This window comes from Mauremys mutica, chromosome 6 (assembly GCF_020497125.1).
Source record: "Mauremys mutica isolate MM-2020 ecotype Southern chromosome 6, ASM2049712v1, whole genome shotgun sequence".
In the NCBI taxonomy this organism is placed as follows: domain Eukaryota; kingdom Metazoa; phylum Chordata; order Testudines; family Geoemydidae; genus Mauremys; species Mauremys mutica.
Window position 1 is genome coordinate 44,641,099 of NC_059077.1, and position 24,866 is coordinate 44,665,964.

Consider the following 24,866-nt stretch of genomic DNA (forward strand, 5'->3'; position numbering starts at 1 on the left):
GGACCCTCCGCCGAATTGCTGCCAAATACCTGGACGTGCCATCCCTCTCCGGAGTGGCCGCCCCAAGCACCTGCTTGCTAATCTGGTGCCTGGAGCCGGCCCTGGTTCAAAGTACAGTAATGAACCCAGTTCCTCATTTCCACTTTTGCTGACATAGAGAGTAAGACAGTATTTGAATAATTCCACAAAGATAGTCATGGCATGTCATCCACAGCCAAACACAAAACATATATTAGTGTGGGTAATATAGGGTGGAGACTGTAAATTCTGAGTAGCATTACATTACATGATAAAAGCTGTACGTTTTTGGGTATATCAAACTGATTATGGAATAAAGTGGTTCAGGAGGCGTGAGCTGTATCTTAACAAAACAGAAACAGATGGAGATAGATTTTGCCAGATGTGGCCTGGACATATTGAGCCCACTCACTTGCGGTTAGCTAAAGCATCCACCAAAAAGGAAGGTACCTAGTCTTGACATGAAGACTTCAAGAAATGAAGAATCCACCACTTCCATTGGCAGATCTTTCCAGTGGTTAATCACTCTCTGTTAAAACTGTGCACCTTATTTCTAATTTGAATTTGACTTCAGCTTCCAGCCCTTAGTTATTATGCCTTTCTCTGCTAGATTAAAGAGCTCTTTAGTACCCAGTATTTTCTCCCCAAAAAGGTATTTCTACACTATAATCACATCACCTCTCAATCTTTTTCATAAGCTAAACAGATTGAACTCTTTAAATCTCTCACTGCGAGGCATTTTCTCTAGCCCTCAAATCATTGTTGTGGCTCTTTTCTGCACCCTCGCCAATCTTTCAACATTCTTTTTGAAATGTGGGCACCAGGACTGGATGCATTATTCCAGTATCCGTCTCACCAATGCTGCATATAGAGGTAAAAAAAATCACCTCACTACTCTACCTACTCCTCCTCTGTTTATACATCCGTTAGCCCTTTTTTCCAGACATGCGAAAAGACAGACAAGATACTTCTCAGGATATAATACTCCCATTCTGTAGGTATGTAGTTTCTTTTGCTCTTGCATTTGGCTATTTAAAAAAAACATTGTTTGAATGGGCCCACTTTACAAAGTGATTCAGATCGCTCTGTGTGACTGCCCTGTCAACATCATTTATCCATCCGCCTATCGTTGTGTCATCCACAGCAGTGATTTTATGTTAACCACCAGACCACTGATGAAAAGGTTGAATAGTATTGGGTCTAGAACTCACCCTCATTAGAAACCCCCTTTTGCATTGGTGCAACTGTGTCCCTTCTGGCCAGCTGGGTTGAGGTCCCTGAGCTCACTCAGCCTGGTGGGGTTGTCAGTCTATTCCTGGTGCCCAGGGGTCTGAAAGCCCTCTCCACCCTTAAAGTCCACAAGGAGGCTGGTAGGGGAACCCAGCCCACCCACTCCACTGAGTTCCAGCTCAGGGCCTTCAAGCTAGATAAGCTTGCCTCCCACTGCTCTGAGCTCTTCCAACCTCCCCCCGTTTCTGTAGGCTCTTGAGCCTGCTGGTCTGGCTGTCTCCTTCTAGGGTGTTGCCCCTGAGTGGCTCTCCAGCAGCTTGCTGGCAAGAATTCCCTTCTCCAGCCAGCTCATTCCTCTGGTAGCCACCATGCCCCTCTGCTTCCCAGTCCTTTTAGCCTCCCAGCTGCTGTGAAGCTGCCAATCAGCAATGGCTGGCAGTGCCTGTGTTAACCCTTTGGTTGCAGGCCTGGCATGGGGTACATACACCCCATGACACACCACATTCGATGATGATTCTCCATTGACAACTACTCTGAGATCTGTCAGCTCTTAATCCGTTTAACATTTGCTTTATTAATATTATATAGTGCTAATTTTTAAATCAGAAAGCTGTGTAGTACTAAGTCAAATGCCTTGCAAAAGGCTGAGTATATTACATTCAGTTACCTTTATTAAGCAAACTTGTAAACTCCTCAAAGAACAAAATCAGGTTTGGGGTTTAGGGTTAAACCTATTTTTCATATAACTATATTGCAGGGGTGACCAAACCGCAGCTCACAAGCTGCATGCGGCTCTTTTGCAGCTAAAGTGCAGCTCACAGAGCCGCCCCCCCTGCCACTCCCCACCATTCTCTGCCTACCAGACTGGGGATGGGGAGGAGCTTGGGGTTTCTGCCCTGTGGCAGGGTGGTGGGACTAGGGGCTTTTGCTCTGCGGGGAGAGGGCATCTTGGAGCTTCTGCCCTGCCAGAGGTGCCTGCTGGGACTTCAGCCCCACGCCATGGCAAGTGCTCAGAATTCCCTAGCCCTACCACAGGGCAGGAGCTCCGGTAGGCCCATCCCACAGGGCTGAAGCCCCAAGCCCCAGCAGGAACGCTCAGCTCTTGAACGTCTGAAGATTATCGTATGCAGCTTGGAGGGTCAGTAAGTTTGGCCACGCCTGCTATATTGAGAGGCATTAATTATATTCCCAACCTTTAATTCTGTATTGACTGAATCCTGTATCATCTTTGCCTAACGTCAGTGTCGGTATAATCAGTCTACATTTACCCCGGTCAACCAACTTGTCCTTTTTGAATTGACACAACATTAGCTCTCTTCCAGTTTTTTGAATTTCACTAGTATTCCAAATGTACTAAAAATTCATGTCAGCAGGCCAGATCTCTCTTCATTTAACTCTTTTAGGACTCTTGGGTGCAAGTTACCCAAGCCTGCTCATTTAAAAGTGTTTATCCCTCGTAGATGTTATGATCCTCATTAATTACAATGAGCTGGAAAATATTTCATCATCCTCATGTGATATGAGTGCATCCGTCTACTTTTTTCCAAATGCAGAATAAAAATATTTATTGAGTATTTCTGCCTTTCCTGCATCACAGTTAATTTTACTATCTCCATCTAAGAATGGGCCTATATTATGTTAGGATTTCTTTTGTTCTTCAAAGATCTAAACTCCTTTTTATTGTCCATTAGCCCTGCCAACCAGGAAAGTTTCCTTGATGTCTTTAGTCTCTCTTATTAGTTTCTACACTTCATAACTTCTGATTTGTATTGATTCCCATCTACTTCCCCTTTTACCCAAAGCTGCCTCTTTCTTCATTGTGAAATTGTGACATTTTTCAAATTTATAATTTTCCTCAGTCTGGGGAAATTAGCCCTTTCAATGCACCAAGTATATATATTACTAATTGGGACTGTCTTCTGTTTACCCATATTGAATGTAATCAGGTTACAATCACTGATCCCTAGGCAACCACCAACTTCCAGCCCCAGTGATTACTTCGTTTTTATCTATCATAATGGAGTTCAAAATAGAGTTACCTCATACTACGTGTAATACTTCTGTAGTGATTTACCATCAGGGGCCTGATTTTCAGAAAGTGCTGAGCACCCACCTTCTGAAAATCATGGCCCTTTACTGTGCCTCAAATTAGAAGCCAAAAAAATTGAACAACCCAAAAAAATCACTAGACACTTTCTAAAACTTTGGTCTAAATGCTTAGATACAGAAGCAGTTTCAAAATGAATTTTAAGAAGCGTGCTCAGTTCCAAGGAGAACCCTGAGGAATGGAATGCAGCCAACGTATTATTAAAGGTGGATCTAAAAATACATCTTACTATTTTTTTTTAAATTTCAGTAATGGGAAAAGTCATAGGAATTATTTTAAGAGATTAATATATATCCAAGGAAGAGTCACACTTTCCTAATTTGTTTAAAAGATCAAATTGCCGGAGCAGATTTACAGAATGAAATAAACATCATGTTCTCTACACGCCAATCTTGTTTTAACATTCTTGTATTTAAAGCAACTGTACATTGATGCACACTAGAAGGTTAACTTTTTGCAATGCTTTCGTTTTTTTTTTTAGCTCTCAATAATATTGTAAAACGGGCTGATTTTCAGAAGACATCAGGCAAACTAATTTTTAAAGCCTGATATCCGCCCCCCGCCACACACACAAACAGACTTTCTATATCTGAAACTCCCCTTTTTACTATTAATTACAGTTATTTCCACAAGTATTACAATAATCAATGAATAAATAGGGCAGCTATCCTTCCCAGAGTGCTCTTATACAGTCACTCTTACACCTTATATATAGCTTAGAACCACAGATTGTAAGACAGCCTTGATCAGGGTGGGCAAACTACGTCCTGTGGGCTGGATCCAGCCTGTGAGCTCCCGCTGAGGAGCAGGGTCTGGGGCTTGTCCCGCTCTAGCCGGGGGGCAGGGTTGGGGGCTGCACCACGCAGTTCCCAGAAGCCGCAGAATGGCACCACTCCAGCTCCTACACGCTCCAATGGCCCCGCTCCAGTGCCCCCTCTAACACTCCAATAGGAGCTTCAGGGGCAGTGCCTGCAGATGGGGCAGCGAGCAGAGCTGCCTGGCCGCACCTCCCCATAGGAGCCAGAGAAGGGATATGCCCCTGCTTCTGGGAGCCACTTGAGGTAAGCACTGCTCGGAGCCTGCATCCCTGAGCCTCTCCCCATGCCCCAACCCTCTGCCCAAGCCCTGATCCTCTTCCTGCCCTCCAAACCCCTCGATCCCAGCTTGGAGCACCCTCCTGCACTCCAAACCTCTCATCCCCAGCCCCACCCCAGAGCCCACACCCCCAGCTGGATCCTGCACCCTTTCCATACCCCAACCCCCCGCCCCAGCCCTAACCCCCCTCCTGCCCTCCGAACACCTTGGTCCCAGCACAGAGCATCCTCCTCCTACACCCAAAACTCCTCATTGTCAGCCCCACCCCAGAGCCCGCACCCCCCAGCCGGAGATCTCCCCCACCGCACCCTGCTCCCCCACCCCACCCTGGAGCCCCCTCCCCACCCTGAACTCCTCATTTCTAGCCCCACCCCAGAGCCCGCACCCCCAACAAGAGCTCTCCCCCCTCCCACACCCCAACCCCAATTTTGTGAGTATTCATGGCCCACCATACAATTTCTATTCCCAGATGTGACCCTTGGGACAAAAAGTTTGCCTACCCCTGATCTTGATGGTCCCTAAAAAACAACCCCAAACACCTGATTAATAGTGATGAGGCTTTGTCAAACCAGGTGCTATGTTTCACAGTGGTCTGGTGGCTTTAATACATAAGTAAAATAGGTTCTAAACTCTAAAATGTAAGCCACCGAAAGCTCTAGTCAAGTTTGCTATCTGCTTACCATAGAACTATCATACATGCCATTGCTAGTTTAGACTTTTATAACCATAATTTGCTGAAGTGGCATCTTAACAGTTACATTCAGTCAGGTGAGGGTTAAGTTTATAATTGTGTTAGTCTGTAAGCAAGAGTTTCTCAGAGGCTACAGGAAAATATCAGTATCTCTTACAGGTTTTCATTGTTTTATAAGGTGATAATAGGTATACTGGTTTTATACTGGTATAAAAGGTTGAGGCGGGAAGCATGATGGATCATAGAAACATAGAATATTAGGGTTGGAAGATACCTCAGGAGGTCATCTAGTTCAATCTCCTGCTCAAAGCAGGACTAACACCAATGAGAAAGCAGGATTAAATATGTAACCCATGTTAATGGGTCTGATGAAAAAGGGAGCCAAGCTTTTTGCTGGATAGATGAGAGATGGGGGAAGCTGCAGTGCTCACCTTGCCAATAAAGGAATGGATGGTGTTGAGCCTTGTGACTGGGTGAACTCTAGGGGATGGAAGGATGACTCAGCCAATAGGAGGGAGAATGAGAGGAGAACAGCCCTGCCTTAGAGAGCGTGGGCAATCTCCTGTCTCTCCCTGCCTGAGGGGTTGCCTATTTTGCCCTGAAAGGGGTTTGCCAAACTACTCTTGGAGAGAGCAACTGGACTTAAAAACACAGAGCAAGCCCTCTATGCCATGGGGACTTTTCCCCACTGTGAATAACATCTATTTCTGCCTCAGAGAGGTTAGTCCCCATGGCAAATCAGCACCTCAAGCACCTTCAGGTCTGCAACAACTCATCAAGCAAGTGGGTTCCTCCACATTACAAAGCCCACTAGTGCGGAATAAACTGGACTTGTGAATCCAGGGAAATTCTCCCAGCGGGTAGTGTTACTTGCAGGTGTTTGGTGTTACTGAGGTACCTACACCAAATCAATCTTTTCCTTCCCTTTATATGCTTTCTCTATGTTGCCTCATGTAAATAAAGCGTACTTTGATTGTTGGTTCATCCATTATAGAGGTGTCAGAAGAGTATATGTACAAGATACCAGGCTTGTTATAAGGATAAGTACTGAGTCAAGGATAGTCAAAGCCACATAGGGAGGTAAACTAGGGTACTCAATACCTTAAAGAGTCAGGTGGTGGCACCACCAGTTACCATTTAAGAACCCAGGCCATTGAAACCCACTGTGGCCAAAGCAGAGGGACACTGTGTAACAGCTCCTATTGATGGTTAGCAGCTCCTAGGTATATGGCAACCCGTAAAACCCACTTACATTCTTGGAAGCACCACTGGGATTGGGAAGAGAAAACAAAACCCTCCTTATTATCCCCTCTGTGTGAAGAGAATGAAGTAGGCCCACAATAGGCTGTGGTGGTGGGGGGTTTTGGCAAAAGTACCTCCAGACAGGGCTGACTCCAGATTTTTTGCCGCCCCAAGCGGCGGAGGAAAAAAAAAAGCCACGATTGGCGGCACTTCGGCGGCAGCTCTACCGTGCCGCTTCATTCTTTGGTGACAATTCGGCGGCCAGTCCTTCCCGCCGAGAGGGACTGAGGGACCCGCCACCGAATTGCCGCCGAAGACCAAGACGTGCCACCCCCTTCCATGGGCCGCCTCAAGCACCTGCGCTGGTGCCTGGAGCCGACCCTGCCTCCAGAGCACAGACTGTAGAGGCTGTGGCTACAGTAAAGGCCTTAGGGAAGGTCACCTCCTGTGGCAGAACCTATCAGGAGGAAGAACAGAGATGGTAGGCCTTATGTTATGGGTCCAAGAGATCTGATGTGAAGATGGTATCCACAAAATAATTGCTGATGAAGATGGGGTGTATTGGACTCTACAAGCCATAGGCATATGCCAATTATGCCCCCTACTCCACAGGATGAGACATCTGATTTTCAGGGAGAAATTCACAGTTTACTCCAGAGACTGGGAAAGAGGAAAGATTTGAGGGCACTGTATAGTGCTGCTGCCCCATCTTCTCACCCTCTGTCAGAAGGTTCACTTCTGCCATGGGACAAGTGGTAGGCCTGGAAGCTGGAACTGGCAGTTATCAGAGACGAAGAACATTTTCAGGAATCATCAGGAATTCTAGAAGTCCTTAGGCTGCCCCAAGTGTTGTGACCAGTAAAAGAATGGGGATGTACATATGTGAATAGATTATTGTGCATTGAATACATATACAATCTAACCAATATACCACCCCTAGAGCAGATTATGTGTTAGACTGTCTAACAAGAAGCTGCTGGTTTTCCATTTTGGATCTGAGAAGTGGATACTATCAGGTACCCATACAGCTGATATGGAAAAAAACTGCTTTCATTTGTCCACGCAGATTCTACAAATGTCAGCGACTGCTCCAAGTAACATCTGGGGCCACAGCCACATTCCAGAAATTCATGGAGCAGACAGTTGGTGACATGAACCTTCTGGAAGGCCTAGTGTATCTGGATGACTTGATAGCTTTTTGTCACACTTTGGAAGAGCATGAAGAATGCTTGTTGAAGATATTGGACTACCTGCAGGAACAAGGGCTGAACTATCCCTACACAAATGCTAGTTTTCTCAAGAAAAAAGTAAAGTAAGTAGGGCATATCATCTCTCAAGATGAAGTTGCTGCACATCCAGACAACCTGGAAGCCCTGAAGACATGGCCAAGACCCAAAACCTTGAAAGACTTGCAGAGCTTCTTGGGATTCTGCAATTACTATAGGCAATCTGTAGAGGGATTTTCTGCCCCCACAAGAGGAGGTCAGGGTCTGCATCCACATATCAACTATTAGAGCCAGAGAACCCTTGGGAAACTAGTGGACTCCAGATTGTGAGAATGCTTTTCAGATGTGAATAGATGCACTGATGCATACTCCTGTGTTAGCTTTTGCAGATAATAAAAATATGTATCTACTACACATTATGTTAGTATGGAAGGCCTTAGAGGAGTCTTCTACCAAGAGTATCAAGGTGGATGGAGAGCAGCTGCCTATACCAGAAGAGGTCTAGCATCATTGGAGAAAAACTATCCTGTTCACAAACTAGAGTCCTTAACATTAAAGTGGGATGTGACTGAGAAATTCCATGATTAGCTCAATGGAGCAAAATTCACAGTCTATACTGATAACAATCCCTTAACTTACATCCTGAAATCAGCCTATTTGGACGCCATAGAATGTAGGTGGTTAGCAGCATTGGCCACCTATGATTTCCAAATACAGAATTGTCCAGGACATGTGAACTTGGATGCCAATACACTATCCCAAAAGCCAGACAGAGAGAGATCACCTGACTAGGAATGGATTGACATCCCAATTCCTGGAATGAGAGCTTTGTGCAAGAAGGATGAGAGCCCAGCCTACTGATGCCACTGTGAACTAGATCAGAGCCATGAAGATGCTTGGAGTCCCTCTCTATGCTCTACCTGAGGTGTAAACAAATACCACCCATCTGGACCTTACTTCATTATCCAGATGGCATTGGCAAGCTATCCGCCATGCCCAGCTTAGGGATCCTAGCCTGAAAGTTATCCTGACTGCCAAAAGACTGGGGAGACCTATGAATACCATACAGAATATCCATCCAGATATCAAACAGATTTTGAGACAATGAGACTGGTTGACATTGAAATGAGGCCTGTTATATCAAGACACTAGGGACTCTAAATCACCATCATCATCAGCTGGTGTTGCCAGGAGAATGCAGGGACCTGGTACTGAAGTCCTGGCATGATGAAAGAGGGCATTCTGGGGCAGAGCAGGCATTTCAAATGGTAAGGTTCTATTAGCCCAGATTAGAGAGAGATATAGATGAATATTATAAGAATCACACCAGATGTTTAGCTTGGAAGATGTTACCCAGAGCATCTGCCCAATTAGTTAACATGCAAAGCTAGGAACCCATGGATCTTTCATGTATTGACTTTCTGTCCTTAGAACCTGACAACAAAAAGAACACTAATATATTAGTGGTAACAGATCATTTCACTCGCTACTCTCATGCATTGCCCATGAAAGATCAGCAGACTACTACGATAACCAAGATATTATGGGACAAGTACTTTGTACACTATGGTTGGCCTGCCAGAATCACTCAGATCAGGAGACTTATAGAACTAATACAAGTAATTGGGATAAAGAAATCCTGGACCTCTCTGACCCACAAGGAGACCCACAGCCAGAACATTTCAATAGGATGCTTTTGAAAATGCTTGGACTTTCAGTCTGATACAAAAGCACAAACAGAGCCAACACACTTCACAGCTAGTAAACGCTAATAATTGTACCAAGAACAATGCTACTGGATACTCCCTTTATTATCTAACGTTTGAAAGGGAAGCGAGACTACCTGTGGATATTTCTTTTGGAGTGTCACCAAGATGGAGGTGGCCTTGAGATGTAGCTCCAACATATAAAGAAATTAAAGCAACAACTGGAGAACACTTATTGACTGGCTACAGACTCAACAGTGAAGATAGCAACTCAGAATAAGATCAGACATGACCGGCACATAAGGGAGCAAGATAAACTTGAGTGTAACCAGGTTTTGATAAAGAACTTGGGAGTAAAAGGGAAGACCAAACTGGAATTTTCCCTCAGGTCATTCAGAAATTACCTGGGATTCCCATATATCGGCTCCAGATGGATGACTGGAAGAAGAAATGTCAGAATTCTTCACAGGAAGCACTTTTTGCCTATTGGGCAATTGGTACCCGTTCCTGAAAGCGAGCCTGGGAGAGAGATGGCAACTAAGCCTATTACTAGAAGTCAGGCTTTGACATAACTTTGATGGTCTGGCCATGACTGAACAGGGACATGAAGATGAGAGCATCTCTGGTGATGAATCTGATGACTGGGATTTAACTACTTTTGTCAACCCCCCAGAGCCTAGGATAACAATGCTCTGTGAGGCTCTACCATCTATGGGTCCCCTGCACAACAGCCCCCAGTGGCAAATACAGCTGCAGAAGGTGAGGTGCCCTTAGTGAGGCCCAAAAAATGAGGGGACAGTCCATTTCTCCCACCAGAAAGAAACTTTGCGGGGGGAAAGGCTGGTTACCACAATGTTTGCTGACTGAAAGAAGGTTAAGGAGCAAGCTTCACTATCAGGGCTGTTACCTCAGACCTTCTTCATCCTACTCCTGACAGATGTCCTGACCAGACTAGCCCAGAGAGGGGGAGCCAAATGACATCTTCACTGCCATCGGCTCCTGCTAAATCTCAACCACCACTCGGGATAGAAGCCTTTGTCTCACACCTCTCCCCCACTTCCTCATGTGTTCTTTCCTTCCCCATCTGAGTTCTTCTGTTTCCTATTATTCTCCTTTTCCTGCTGTGTAATAAGTCTGGGTTAGCCAGTCAATACTATGTATTTTGCAACACTGCTGGAAGCCGGTGACCAGAAGGAGGCAGGCAAATGTGACGCCCTAAACTGCGTGGTGCTGGTACATGCTAGCTCAATGAGAGCTATTGTGAGTAGAAATAGCAGTGTATACATGAAAGCACAGGCAGTGGTAGCAGCCATACAGGGTAAGTGTTCATGGGGTTCAGGCAGGTTTGTCCTCAGCATAGCCATGCTGTCGCTGCCTGTTCTACCATGGCTACACGACTATTTATATTAGTGCTAGTATATGTACTCAAGCTAGGAATCACAGTCCTAACTCATAGTGTAGCTGTAGCCTTATAGTCAACATCAAAGACAGAAGCTGCATTTTCCATCTTTCTATTCTTTTCCTCACCCTCTTTTTTGCAAGTTCATTTTGTTTGGTCCTTTAGGAAATGGGACTGGACTTTGGCAACAGCAGCAACTACCACAGCTCCAGCCCATCTCAATTAACTGTTTCTTACCCCCTAAAAAAGGACAGTTATTACCATCTAAAAGACTGTTAATCAGTGGGGGTTATTTCTAAAAACTCTCTTCAAATAAACAGAAAGGGAACAAGGGATGTTGTTAAATGAAAGCCTTATGAAATTCTTTATATTTCAAACACTTTAGCTGTTTTTCCCTCTCTTTTCTGTATCTTTAAAAAAAAAAAAAGGTTATATGGATTTTAATGGTGTGTTCACCATGATACTCAGTGGGCTGAGGTTTCTTTATATCAAATCCCAAACCTTCTTTAAAACTGTTTATTGTTGGACAGTTTTGGGATCAGTTTCTCTTTTTGGGCCCTTTATTCCACCTCAAGTAATACAACACTTCCGTTCCTGAACCATAGGCGCGCTGGCTTTCTCTGGGCCCAGGGGTGGTGGTGGTAGTCAACTCCCCACTCTGCCCCGGCCCTGCCCCCACCACACCTCTTCTCCCAAGTCCCTATCCCCGCCTCCACCCTGCCTCTTCCTGCCCAGTTCTGCCCCATCTCCGCTCCTCCCCCTTCCTCCCAGAGCCTCCTTCACACCGCGAACAGTTGATTGCAGCGGGTGGTAGGCACTGGGAGGGAGAGGAGTTGATCAGCGGGGCTGCCGGCAGGCAGGAGGTGCTGGGGAAGGGTGGGAGGAACTGGCTTTCAGTGGGTCCTAAGAATTCACTCATTTTTTTCCATGGGTTGGCGCCTATGTCCTGAACCATCTGGATCCCTCCTACAAGAGGATGGGACCTACTCACTCCACCTCCTCCCAATGGCTGGCCTGCTTTACTACTTCTCAGATCAATATTCTTCCCTTTCACCCAATTCTGCCCCCACTTCCTTGAGCCAAAAGACCACAAAAGCTGATCACACTTAGCTATAGTTTATGCATAGGATCTAGTTGCACTGTGAAGAGGTCAGTTAATTTTCTTGGTAAACAAATCTAACAAAAATAATTTCATAATATAATATTGGATTGTGACATCTGTGAACAAGTGATGAGAATAGTTGCAATCTAGAAGCCCTTTACCAGGTGTAGAATTAGCTTGTGCGTAAAGCTTTAACAGATGCACAAACCGTGATCAAAAATATTTTAAGAACATCAGGGGAGTTAATAAATTGGATTTATTAAAACAAATATTGCCAGAAATTTGCATGTTATTCAGCTTTACTGGCAGTAAATGAAACAGTCTAGACCTTCTGTCAGTTACACAGAATTGTGGTAGAATACAAATGCTGTGTGAAGAGAAGAGTGACAGATAGCCACTCAAAAGTCAAGTTAACAGGAAAAAAATTGTAACCCAAATACTTTGCACTCCAATTATTCACTATAGTATACCACGGCTGGTTACTTCAAACATCTACGGTTTTAAAGTCGTTGGTGCTAATATCAAAATGCAGAACAAAAAAGCTAGAAAGTCACAATGAGCAAAGCCCTGTATTTTCCTAGTTTTCTGCTATTGTTACTATTTTGGGGTAAAAAATATCTAATTGAAATTTCAAATGTGCTTTTCTGTACAGTCAGACACAAAGCACAGTTGAATATTAACTCCATTATGTCTTTCCTGGGTGTTCCTTTACAGAACTCCTTGATAATGAAAAAGGCAATGATATATGTAAATAGCTCGAGTTTACTTGCAGAAAACATTTAATCTTCTCAGAGCCATTTCACAAGCTATTAGAGTGCTGTACAAAATGCAAAAGGATTTAATTCCAAATTCTCTTCCTGCCAACAATATCAAATATACACTGTATGTTCCCTATGTCTTGCTATGAATATTGAAATAGCTTTAACAGTTCTTTGAAATAAAAGGCACTTGCGCACTGACAGTAAGTTGCCACCCCCAGTACTTTCTGATTTTCATTAGACAACAAATTTGTAGATATAATTAAAAGCAATATTTTGCATTCTTTTCTTTTTTCCGAATTAGCAGCACATTTTTATATTAATGTTAATCCTTTCAGAACTATCAGTTAAACATATTCAGAGAGCTTAGATTTTGCATGGATTTGGCTTAATCTTTATATATATGATAAATATGCTAATCTAACCTAACAATCCCACAAGATGGTAAAAACATCCTTTCTATGTACAGAAGCTAGAGGAAATGAAACCACTTAGAAAATCTCTCAGTTTATCACTATTCTTTTATTTTTATGGCCTTCACCATGGTATATCACCATGGAAACAGAGTTCATAGGTCATCCATGCCTAAAATTCCCTTCAGAATTAAAGGACTCTAATCATCAAGATGTCTGGAAAGAAGTGATTGCAGCAAATCCTAAGTGTAGTACTTCAGAAACTTAATTTAGTCTCCATTGTGATTACAGAACTTGGACATCAGACTTGCCAGGGCTCTCAAAGCTTTGCATACCATCACACTGGATCATATGGATATTGTCTAGTTTCCAGCTGTGTTAGTCTCTGTTAATAGACAGACTGAGATCTGTTTACATTTCATGGCACTCATATACCTAACAAAATTGAGTGTCATTGATTAAGGCAGTGCCTGTGTCACCCAATGACTAAAGAGAGATGGATAAAGACATCTCTCTTCCACTTCTCTATCAGGTTATTTTTATGCTCTACTTGGTTATGCCTGGAAATATGGCATGTAAGAAGCCTAAGTCATCACATTGGTTTCATGTTATGCAAAATGCAGCAGGCAGTTACTATAAAATGGTTACATTTGTCATTGAACTGTTATTGTTGATCTGACATCTCCACCTTGCTTTTAGTTTTCTGAAGGCACACACTGTCATCATCATCCTGCACCTGCTGAATGCATAGATGAACTGGATCTCACTAGTTTTCTGTAATCAGGGTTCATTAGCCACAGATAAAGTAGGTATGTAGGGTCACTCACCCACATGTAGAGTCACCTCCATCTGTGGGGATGGAGACATCATTAGCATTAATTGTTCCCAACAAGTTAAGATTCCTACACCCTGTCCATTTTTTAAAAGGTCCACAGTTTTAAAGTTTGGGCTTATGTGCTTTGCCTGGCCACCTCATACACACAAACCTTGCAACATTCTACATAGTTCCAGGCAAACCTTCAAGACACCACCACCCACCCAGGGATTTCCTGACACCAAAATAGTACCCAACTGACCCGTACGTCTCCAGGGTAGCTAGCCACCTCAGGGCAACAGATATTCATGGTGATCAAAGCTCTCATCTTCCTGGGGCTGCACTGCAATATCAGGATGAGCTAACCACAAAGGTATAGAAAAAAATCTTTCTTCATTCTATAGTTATGTAGCTATTGCTGCTTGTCCTGTATTTTAAGAACACAGTCCTCAACAGCCTGTGGTCATGATCCAGACTCAAAAGCAGCACTTCATCAAATTAACCTTCAGCATCATATAAAGCCAGTTTCTTTGAGGGTGAGTGTGCACAGTCGTTGCCACAAAATCTTTGTGAACTGCTGGTCTCTGTATCTGGCTATCTACAGTATTGCCAGAACACCTTCACCAGCTTGCTTCAGATATCACACAACTGCTTTTTAAAAAGCTCCTGCAGAAACATTTATTGCTGAGCAAAAATGAGACTTCTTTCATAATTCCTGTCAGCCTTTTCTATCCTTTCAGGTTTTCATATACCTGTCACCACCACCCTATCTGAGCACCTTCCAATAGAGCATTAAGCTATATGATGAATGTTACGTGTCATTCGTTCACATTTCCTCTGCCCATGGGAAATTGTGAGGATTTTTAAATTTAATCTATGTACACTCTGTGGAGTGCTTACATTAGCAATTGCAAAGCTGAAGAAGTATGCTTGGCACTTGGAGCACACCAGACAGAAGTTTTTGGTAGTTCTTAGATTGTGTGGGTGTTTGTTGGATCTTGGACCAGCCCCCAAGAAAGCTTCAATCTCCTGCACAGACATGTTTTACATTTGTAGTGCACCATTCCATTATGCCTGAGGAGGGGAAGCTGTTGACTCCAGTCCTCACCACCAATCAGTTTAGTCAGGTCCTTATGAACACCTCGGTGTTCTATGGGTGCACATGAAATCTGTTAGTTTTGGCTCTGGTTTATAGTATTACACAGGTAAACTCAAATGACCCTGTCTAACCCAATGTGATTTTTTTGGCTCTGAAGTTCAAGGAGAAGACGAAAGCAATTCCATTGGCTTTTTTGTCCTTTCATGGCTTATGGTAAGCTGAATAGTTTGGAAGGTCTAAGTTGGCTAAACATAGGACTTGTGGTGTTGTCAATCCAATTTTGAAATCTCCCTGATGCCATTGCCAGGTACCTAGAGAGCCGTGTAAATACAGGGGTGTAGAACAGCACAAATGTATATGTGGAGCAGAACCAAAACAGTATAGCTAACACTGATACACTACACCCTACAGTGCTGTCCCATTGGTTCAGCTACCAACAGTTTAATTTTTTAATACAGAGACAGCACTAGAGAACTTTATCCAGGGCAGGGGTACATGGCACAGAGAAAACAGCAAAAAATCCCACAAGCTACACTGAAGGCTTCCTTATGTTGCCCTTTACATCCAGCAGCAAATATCTTGTAAAGAACTTCACCAATCACCAGGCTTTATAAGATGCCTTATCTCTCTGTCTCCATGTACTGAAGACCTACCTAGAGAAATGAATAACCCGGAAGGCCATGAGTTGTTCTGTTAATGCATATAATTTAATTTCAGCAGGCATCATCAATTTACAAAATATGGGTTAGCAATACATAAGTGCTTCCACAGAGAGCTTCTTGGTGTTATGTTGGCTGCCTCTGAAACTATGGACACTAGACACCTATATGACAGAAAGACACCCCAATCAGCCGGTGAGAGGGCACAGTGCCACCCAAACATATTGGGATGAGCATAGGTAGCCAAGAGATCATCCATGAGCTTCAAGTCTGTGTTGAGTGATGTCAGAATTAGGGTGACCAGACGTCCTGATTTTATAGGGACGGTCCCGATTTTGGGGTCTTTTTCTTCTATAGGCTCCTATTACCCCCCACATCCATCCCGATTTTTGACACTTGCTGTCTGGTCACCCTAGTCAGAATTCCCAGCCTGGAGTGTCCAAAGAGCCATCTGTTCTATGGGAATATACCTGCAGTTAGGGGAATATTCTGGCACTAATCTACTGCTTGTTTACAGTGAATTCAAAAATTACAGATAAGGCACAAGTATCCATCAGATGTGCTAGTCTGTAGGGGGCGTGGAAGCTCTGTATAAAGGAGTACAAGGGAGAGAAGTATTACAATGGAGTTTTCCCTCTGATTTTTTCATAAGACAGTCACCAGGTAACAGAGCCTGGCATCCTCACAAGATGGCTTCCATTCACCTGCTGGTTCTCTGCTTCTGACTATAATTCAGCATGGTGGGGACATATGTTTGAAGCCCTTACATTTTTACAACATAAAGCTCTGCTTTATTAGCTAATAAAGGAGGTACATCTAAAAGTAAAGGATAAATTTAAGATAATAAATGAAAAATTGCAATGAAAGTGTCCTCACTGTGAGAGCTGCTCTACTGAAGAATATTTCATCAAGTCCCATTGCTCGAGTCATTTTTAAATGGATTGGACAAAGCACTAGCGCAGTGGCTCTCAGCCTTTCCAGACCACTGTACCCCTTTAAGGAGTCTGATTTGTCTTGCGTACCCTAAGTCTCACCTCACTTAAAAACTACTTGCTTGCAAAAAAATCAGACAAAAATACAAAAGTGTCATGGCACACCATTACTGACAAACTGATGACTTTCTCATTTTTACCATATAATTATAAAATAAATCAATTAGAATATAAATATTGTACTTACGGTTCAATCTATAGTGGACAGAGCAGTATAAACAAGTCATTGTCTAAGAAATTTTAGTTCGTGCTGACTTCACTAGTGCTTTTTATGTCGCCTATAGTAAAACTAGGCAAGTATCTAGATGAGCTGACACCCCCTGGAACACCTCTGCGTACTCCCAGGGGTACACATGCCTCTGGTTGAGAACCACTGCACTAGAATACACTTTGCGCTGGCAAGGGGATGGCCTACCACTTTTCCATGATTCTACTGCATTTTAAGCAGAGCTATCCTTTCCAATTCTCAGTATTCTGCTAACCATTAGACTGGAAGTTACAGGGTATCTATCTGCAGAGACTTTTCAGAGAATAATTACTTTGTTGCATTGTCTAAGAACAGCACATTCTGTTATCTGGCTAATGAAAGAAGGGCAGATACCGGTAGCTCTAGTATTCATTTGTCATGAATATCTATTTAGAAGAATTTCATTATTTAACTTTAATTAATGAAGTTCAGCAACTCTATTTTCAAATAGCGTTAATGAGAGAAGAATTTGGCCCTAAATGTTTATGAAGAGCTGATGAAACTACTTAGTTAGAAGAGTACTGTAACCAGGGCCGGCTCCAGGGGTTTTGCTGCCCCAAGCAGCCAAAAACAAAAACAAAAAAACCCAGCCTCTATCGCGATCTGCGGCAATTCAGCGGGAGGTCCTTCACTACGAGTGGGAGTGAGGGACCCTCCACCGAATTGCTGCTGAATACCTTAAAGTGCCACCCCGCTCCGGAGTTGCTGCTCCAAGCACCTGCTTGATAAGCTGGTGCCTGGAGCCGGCCCTGACTGTAACTAAGTTAAAAGTTAGAAATTGAGTTCTGCTAATTGGGTTTATCTTTGTACATTCATTATATTCTAGCTGTGATGGGGCGTTCATCCCACACCAGCATGGATGGGGTTAAAGTGGCAAGAGAGGCCAATGAGCCTTAGGCTGCACCTGCTGGGGAGCTGAAGAGCAATGAGATGGAGAACAAAGTTCACCTGGGCAGGAACAGGCAGGACTTCTATAAAGGAGTCGAGGATGTAGGGGGCTACAGTGAGGTGGGCCTGTGTCATGCTCCCTGATACAAGGGGGAAATGAGGAGCCTGAAAAAGGCAGGGCAGGAAGCAGTCCAGGGAGGGATCAGTAAGATGTGAGAGGGATAGATCTGAACTGCTGGGTCAAGGGTCCCTAGATTGGAACCCAGTGTAGTGGGCAGGCCCAGGTTCCCCTACCAGCCAGTGCAGGAGTGGCACAGTGGAGATGGCAACTGCCTGAGACTTTGAGGAAGGAGACGGTTAATACTCTGAAAGGGGAGGACTCTTGTGACCTGGCCAGAGGGCTAAGCCATGAAGGAGAGGCATTGCAGCTCCTGATGAGCAAGAGAGGGGCCGCAGTCACTCAGTGGGTTGACTGACTGCCCGACAGCGTGCAGACAGTGGTGAACTAATTCCCCAGATGAGCCAAGAGGAAGTGCTGCTGAGTGGTGAGTAGTAGACCATTTTACACTAGCAAATCCATCAAAGAACTATAAGGTTTCCCTACATGTTACCTGTATGGAGAGCATTAATACCTTGCGGCTAGGGGTCAAACCCAAGACTTTACTACAAGCCTAAGCAAAACAACCTTTCAAGTGACAATATGACACAGCTTGCAGTACCTATTTACCTAAGAGGCATCCAGTATTTCATATATTCAGAATGCCCAAATTCTATACGCTGTGTAGGAGGATAGGGAACCACGGAAGATTTGTTACGGCCTAGTTTAGGCAGTTCCGCTTTCTCAGCCTCCGGTTATTGTAGGACACGGCATGCTAGTTTCAACCTGCCATAACCGGCTGGAATTGCTGCGTGGCAAGCCCCTAGGCTGTTGGCCAAGGGGGCGGCCCTGGAGGGTGGAGAGTCCCTATTGCATTATGTATGAGCTGGTTTGCTGCTGTTTATATAAATATGAGCATGCTTTGTGTTTGCTTTTGGACTCCGTACCAGGCCGAGCTCCAGGGCGCTGGGTTCCCCACCTCTGAGACAGCAACGCTTGGAGTCCCCGTTGCGGATGTGTCACTTTACCTTCATTAAAGCCAATAACTCACAGTGTGTGTGGGCCTCGTTCTTACAGAGCACCCTGGGAGGGCCTACAGCTCCCCTGGAACCTAACACGCTGCATGAGGAAGAAAGCTTTTAAGACCCCCTACTCCACTCTGCATATTGCACTCTCCTATGGAAAGAGGGAGTTACACCTCTGAATCATGCTCCCTTTCTCCATAACCCTCCAAAAGCTTATCTGTGACGTTCTAGCTCTGTGGAGTTGTAAGATGCAAGTAAGCACCTAAAGATTATCCCATACAATCTCCACCAGACTGGAAGTGGTTAAGGAACTAGCCTGGGATCCATAAGACCTGGCTGAAATCCCTGCTCTGCCACAGGCTTCCTGCGTGACTTTGGACTTCAGTTCTCCAGCTGTAAAACTGGGGATGATAATAGTTCTCTGCTCCACAGAGGTGTAGTCAGGATAAATACATTAATGACTGTGATGTGCTCAGCTGCTAGGGATAGGGGCCCTAAGCAGATAGGGGAACATACAGGAAGTTCATACAGCTAGGACTGTATTATCTTGAACTGCTTCATCCTCTGCACTGTGGAACACTTCTTTGGGAGAGACTCCAGGGAAACTGCAAGCAGGGGCAGCTCCAGGCCCCAGCACGCCAAGCGCATGCTTGGGGCGGCATGCCATGGGGGGCATTCTGCTGGTGCCGGGAGGGCGGCAGGCGGCTCCGGTGGGCCTCCCGCAGGCATGCCTGCGGAAGGTCCGCTGGTCCCACGCGGCTTTGGTGGAGCATCCGCAGGCACGTCTGTGGGAGGTCCACCGGATCCGCGGGACCAGCGGACCCTCCGCAGGCACGTCTGCGGGAGGTCCACCGGAGCCGCGGGACCTGTGACCGGCAGAGCGCCCTCCGTGGCGTGCCGCCGTGCTTGGGGCGGCGAAATGGCTAGAGCCGCCCCTGACTGCAAGAGCAGCATTGTCCCATACCCATTCAGTGCATGGGTGGGACAGTGCTCACTGAATGAGCAGTTGGGCAAGATTTTATCCTCATTGTTCAATGCCTTATTTACTCCACATTATTCAAACCCTGCTCTGAAGACAGAATTATTAATTTCCTCACTATGGCATCTCAGGGCTCCCCAAACATGAATTTATCTTCATAACACCCCTGTGAGCTGAAGGGGTGCTATTATCCATATTATATAGATGGGGAGCGAAGGCACAAATTGATTAGGATCAAAAGTGTCTGCTAATTTTAGGTGCCTAGTTTGAGATACTTAGGACCTGATTTTTCAGAGTACGTAGCATCATAGAGCACATGATATGTTCAAAGCACTGCTCCCTTAGACTTCAGCTGCAGTTATGAGTACAAAACACTTCTGAAAATCAGACACCAGGGTCAAGTTGGGCACTCAGAAATTAAGAAAAACACAATTAGCAACCAGCCCTGAAAAGTCTAAACAAGTTTCCTAGCATCACACTGGAACTCTGTGGCAGAGGCAGGGATAGAATCCAGTTCTCATGGAGAGCACTCCACTGCCTTAACCATGAGACTGTCCTTTCTCTTGCTGCAGTCCCCTACCTGATTCACTACAGACCTTCCAACTACACAACCCTGATTCAGCCCTACAGCAGGTCCAGCATGTGCACTGGGGTCCTGTGGGGACAAAAAATAGTATGCAATCGTGTTGTTAAAAACTGTATCAGAATGCATGCACATGGTGGGAGAGGAAGGACAATCACACATGGGAGCGGTGAGAGGATGGAGCATGCTCAGTGCAGATGGACTCTTCCAAGAATTTAGCTGCCAAATTCGAACAAGTCTCTACTGAATATGTGCAAACTGCAATTTTTCAGAGGGGTAGAACTTGGCCAAATTTGGGTGACTTTTCACAGGGATGGCAAAAGGCACATCCCTCTCCCTGACAAATTTCAATACCCTGCTCCAAAGCATGGGGACACTACAGGGTCTCAACAAAATGGTTGTAAAATATTTTTGAACATGGGAAAAACAACTTATTTTTCTCTAACATCATTCTTGGAAATGGCTGAACAATTTTAGCCGAAACTTAAAAAAAAGCTTGAGTCAGATGCCTGGTATGGAAAAGTTCAGCCTGAGCGTTTAAAGTCTGGCAAAATTATAAGCACCTTAAAACAGGGTCGTGAAAGTGTTGGGCAACCCTAACTATAGGCAGTACTACTTGTGCTGCCTATAGTCAGATCAGGGATTCAAAAAATGGGGATGTGATCTAACTCAACTACCTTTCTCTAGTTGATATACTGACTGTAACTAGCATAGTATTTGAATGGAAGGGCACCATACCTTGCCCACAACAACCTTTTTCTGCCTTCAAAATCATGCACAAGTCACTAGAAAAATAAAATGAAAAGCTTTTGCAGCTGTTCATCAAAAATGACCATTTCATTATAATGATAAGAACATAAGAACGGCCATATTGGGTCAGACCAAAGGTACCTCAAGCCCAGTATCCTGTCCTCTGACAGTGGCCAATAGCAGGTGCCCCAAAGGGAATGAACAGACAGGTTATCATCAAGTGATCCATGCCCTGTCACCCAATCCCAGCTTCTGGCAAAAATCATTTGGGACAGTTTCTTGAAACTATACAGAGTTTCAAACATAAAAGTAACAAAATGAGATTTAAGCATGTACTTAAGTGCTTTGCTGAATCAGAGTCTAGAGGTGCCTTCTGGTCTTATCCACACAACGTGGCAATGCCAGGTTAAGTTTGCCCACCTAGCCTTGCCAATGTGCCTCAAACCTGATCTCAGTACATGACCACATAGAGGTCTTAATTTTTAAGTACAGTCTCTCATGCCCATCCAGTCCATGGTCTCTCTTATGGCGCTGTCAACAAGAGTGCCATTTATGGAGTTATGACACATTTGTTGCCAATGCCCCTTTGTTGCGATGGTTTTTGTGACACACATGCCCACTAGTACCTAGACCAGGGGTGGCCAACCTGTGACTCCAGAGCCAAATGCGGCTCTTCAGAAGTTAATATGAGGCTCCTTGTATAGGCACCGACTCCAGGGCTGGAGCTACAGGCGCCAACTTTCTAATGTGCCGGAGGTGATCATTGCTCAAACTTTGGCTCTGCCACAAGCCCTGTCCCCATTCCACCCCTTCCTGCCCCCTCCCCTGAGCTGCATGCCATGAAACAGCTAATCGGCAGGGCTGCCAGTGAGTGGGAGGTGCTGGGAGTGGGGTGGGGGGAGAGCTGATGAAGGGCTGCTGACGTATTACTGTGGCTCTTTGGCAATGTACATTGGTAAATTCTGGCTCCTTCTCAGGTTGGCCACCCCTGACCTAGACAGAGGCCACTAATCAATTTCACATATATCTACCAACAGCCATCAGAGGATCACTTGGTAACTATCAAGCTGGAATTAAATTGACAACCTAGAGTGGTCAGTTTGTTGCCCTAAAATCATCCAGATGCACTAGCCCAATTTGCTTACCATCAAACAGATGGTGCTCTGAATTGGGACGTCTTCTTGATAGGATCCAATGTACCTACAGTTCTGTGCTGTGGTAACCAATGTGCCTCCCCTTAAACTGTGTGTCACACAAGGAAGTAATGTAGTTTACATTTTTAAAAGAATACTTTAATATTAAGACTAGTAAAAGGTTTCCATTTTACATGAGAAAGATCACTGAAATTCCTAGTAGTTCCACTGCTTTTATAGCAACATACTCTAAAGTTGTGACAGCAATGGTGTCTGGGTGTGAGTCAGAGGTGAATGGCAGATAATTGAACAGCTGTGATGCCACTGTTAGTTCATTTTTCTGACAGGATTGAGCCCATATTTATAATTAAGCAAAATGCAACTCTCCTCCTCTCCTAATTTTTGTTTTCCAATCTAAAGAGAGATAAATTAGTGTAGATTGGTAAGGGAATTATGATAATAGACACAGCTGCTTCAATGGTAACTGGATGTATGTTGTTAAATTTAGATTTAATGCAGATTAAACTCATTACTGTCTCTTACACAGAAACATTGAATGTGGCTAAATATAGGAACCAACTGATGGAAAAGGAAAGCTTTGTTTTCAAACTTTGCTACAAGAGCAACCCCAGTTATTCTCATCTCAATTCTTTACTGATCCCATCCAGAGATCCATTAGAATTGCACCTTGTTTTAGGAGAGTTTAATTTATTAACTAAATACTTCTCATTTGTATGTGCTGTGACAGACTCAGGCCAGTGGGGTACAGGAGTCTGGTAGAGGGCAAATATACTGGTCACTGGATGAGTAGTTTTCTGTTCCCTGAGTGACCAGAGCAGGGGCTGCACTAGAGTAATCAGGAACCTGCTAGAACCAATTAAGGCAGACAGGCTGATTAGAACACCTGCAACCAATCAAGGCAGGCTAATCAGGGCACCTGGGTTTAAAAAGGAGCTCACTAGTCAGGGCGGGCGAAGCCAGAGGAGAGGAAGTGTGTGTGAGGAGTTGGGAGCAAGAGGCGCAAGGAGCTGAGAGTGAGTGCTGCTGGAGGACTGAGGAGTACAAGCATTATCAGACACCAGGAGGAAGATCCTGTGGCGAGGATAAAGAAGGTGTTTGGAGGAGGCCATGGGGAAGTAGCCCAGGGAGTTGTAGCTGTCATGCAGCTGTTACAGGAGCACTATAGACAGCTGCAATCCACACGGCCCTGGGCTGGAACCCGGAGTAGAGGGCGGGCCCGGGTTTCTCTCAACTCCTGATCAGCAGGGCCGGCTCCAGAGCCCAGCGGGGCAAGCACCCGCGTGGGGCGGCCCTTTCCCGGGGAGGCGGCAGGCTGGGCCGGCGGACCTGCCGCAGTCATGCCTGCGGGAGGTCCACCGGAGCCCCGGGACGATCGGACCTGCCGCAGGCATGACTGCGGAGGGGACGCTCGGCCGGCGGCTCCAGTGGACCTCCCGCAGGCATGACTGCGGACGGTTCGCTGGTCCCGCGGCTCGGCTGGACCTCCCGCAGGCATGCCTGCGGCAGCTCAACCGGAGCCACCGGACCAGCAAACCGCCCGCAGCTGCGGGAGGTCCAGCCGAGCCGCGCGACCAGTGGACCCTCCGCAGTCATGCCCGTGGGAGGTCCGCTGCTCCCGCGGCTCGGGGGCGCCTCCCGGGCATGACTGCTTGGGGCGGCCAAATTTGTAGAGCCGCCCCTGCTGATCAGACACAGGAGAAGTTGACCCAGACTGTGGGGAAGATCACTGAGGTGAGCAAATCTGCCAATAAGTGCAGGACCCACCAAGGTAGAGGAGGAACTTTGTCACAGTGCTGGGTATTCAAATACTTGAGGAGAGAATATTTGATTGATATAGATGCAAAATTATTAAAAAAGATAGGATGACTAAATCCATAATTTAAATGAAAACTAGATTTAAGGGTTTGGTTATATCCCAGAATGAGGTGGACTTCCCACACCTCATGAAACATCTCCAGGAATAGTTGAGAAAAGAGTTTGGGAAACCTTAGTATTGCTTCTCCTTTGGAAGATGGTGAAAAATGGTCTCCAAAAGATTTGTGCAACTGTTTGGCCACTCCAGTGAATACATTTATTTTACAGAGAATAGATTAGATTAGCATATTGTGCCTATGAAGCACAGCTGACAAATCCAGAGAAACTACATGACATGAATAAAGTGGAAGTTTACCCATTTTCTGAAGATTCAGCCTTAATATTTATTATTTGATCCTGATCTTCTAACAGTGGACCTATTAAATCCATCAATGAGGAAGTGACACAAAAGTGAAGAATGAATTTTGCTGTTAGAGAGAAAGTTGAGACTTCTTTCCAGAATGTGATTCTCATAACACTCAATAGCGTGACTTCTCAAAGAATGGAACGGAAAGGAAGATTTGAGAGAGGTTATGGTTCACATATGCATGCTCCATAGAAAACAAGTGAGCTGGCATGTTTCACTTTAGGCTACAAACCTTGAGAACATATTTTTAATAGCAAATCTAAAAGATATTCAAACATTGCAACTGCATAATGAGAACTGTCTCCTGTAGTGTGTAATGTATAGCAGTAATTACCATGAAGGTATTTGGAATACCACCTACTTGTAGTTGT

The 24,866-nt window shown here is 44.9% G+C and overlaps 1 protein-coding gene across 13 annotated transcripts in view; it reads right to left on the reverse strand.

Annotated features, from left to right (window-relative positions):
* Positions 1 to 24,866, reverse strand: part of SV2C (synaptic vesicle glycoprotein 2C) — a 312,143-nt gene that overhangs the window by 222,910 nt on the left and 64,367 nt on the right. Inside the window, exon 5 of one of the 13 annotated variants that reach the window (XM_045021376.1) lies at positions 13,815 to 13,836. The exons of the other annotated variants lie outside the window; for them this stretch is intronic. The gene's annotated coding sequence lies outside the window, so the exon portion shown is untranslated. The remainder of the gene's footprint in view (positions 1 to 13,814; positions 13,837 to 24,866) is intronic. 13 annotated transcript variants of the gene reach the window in all.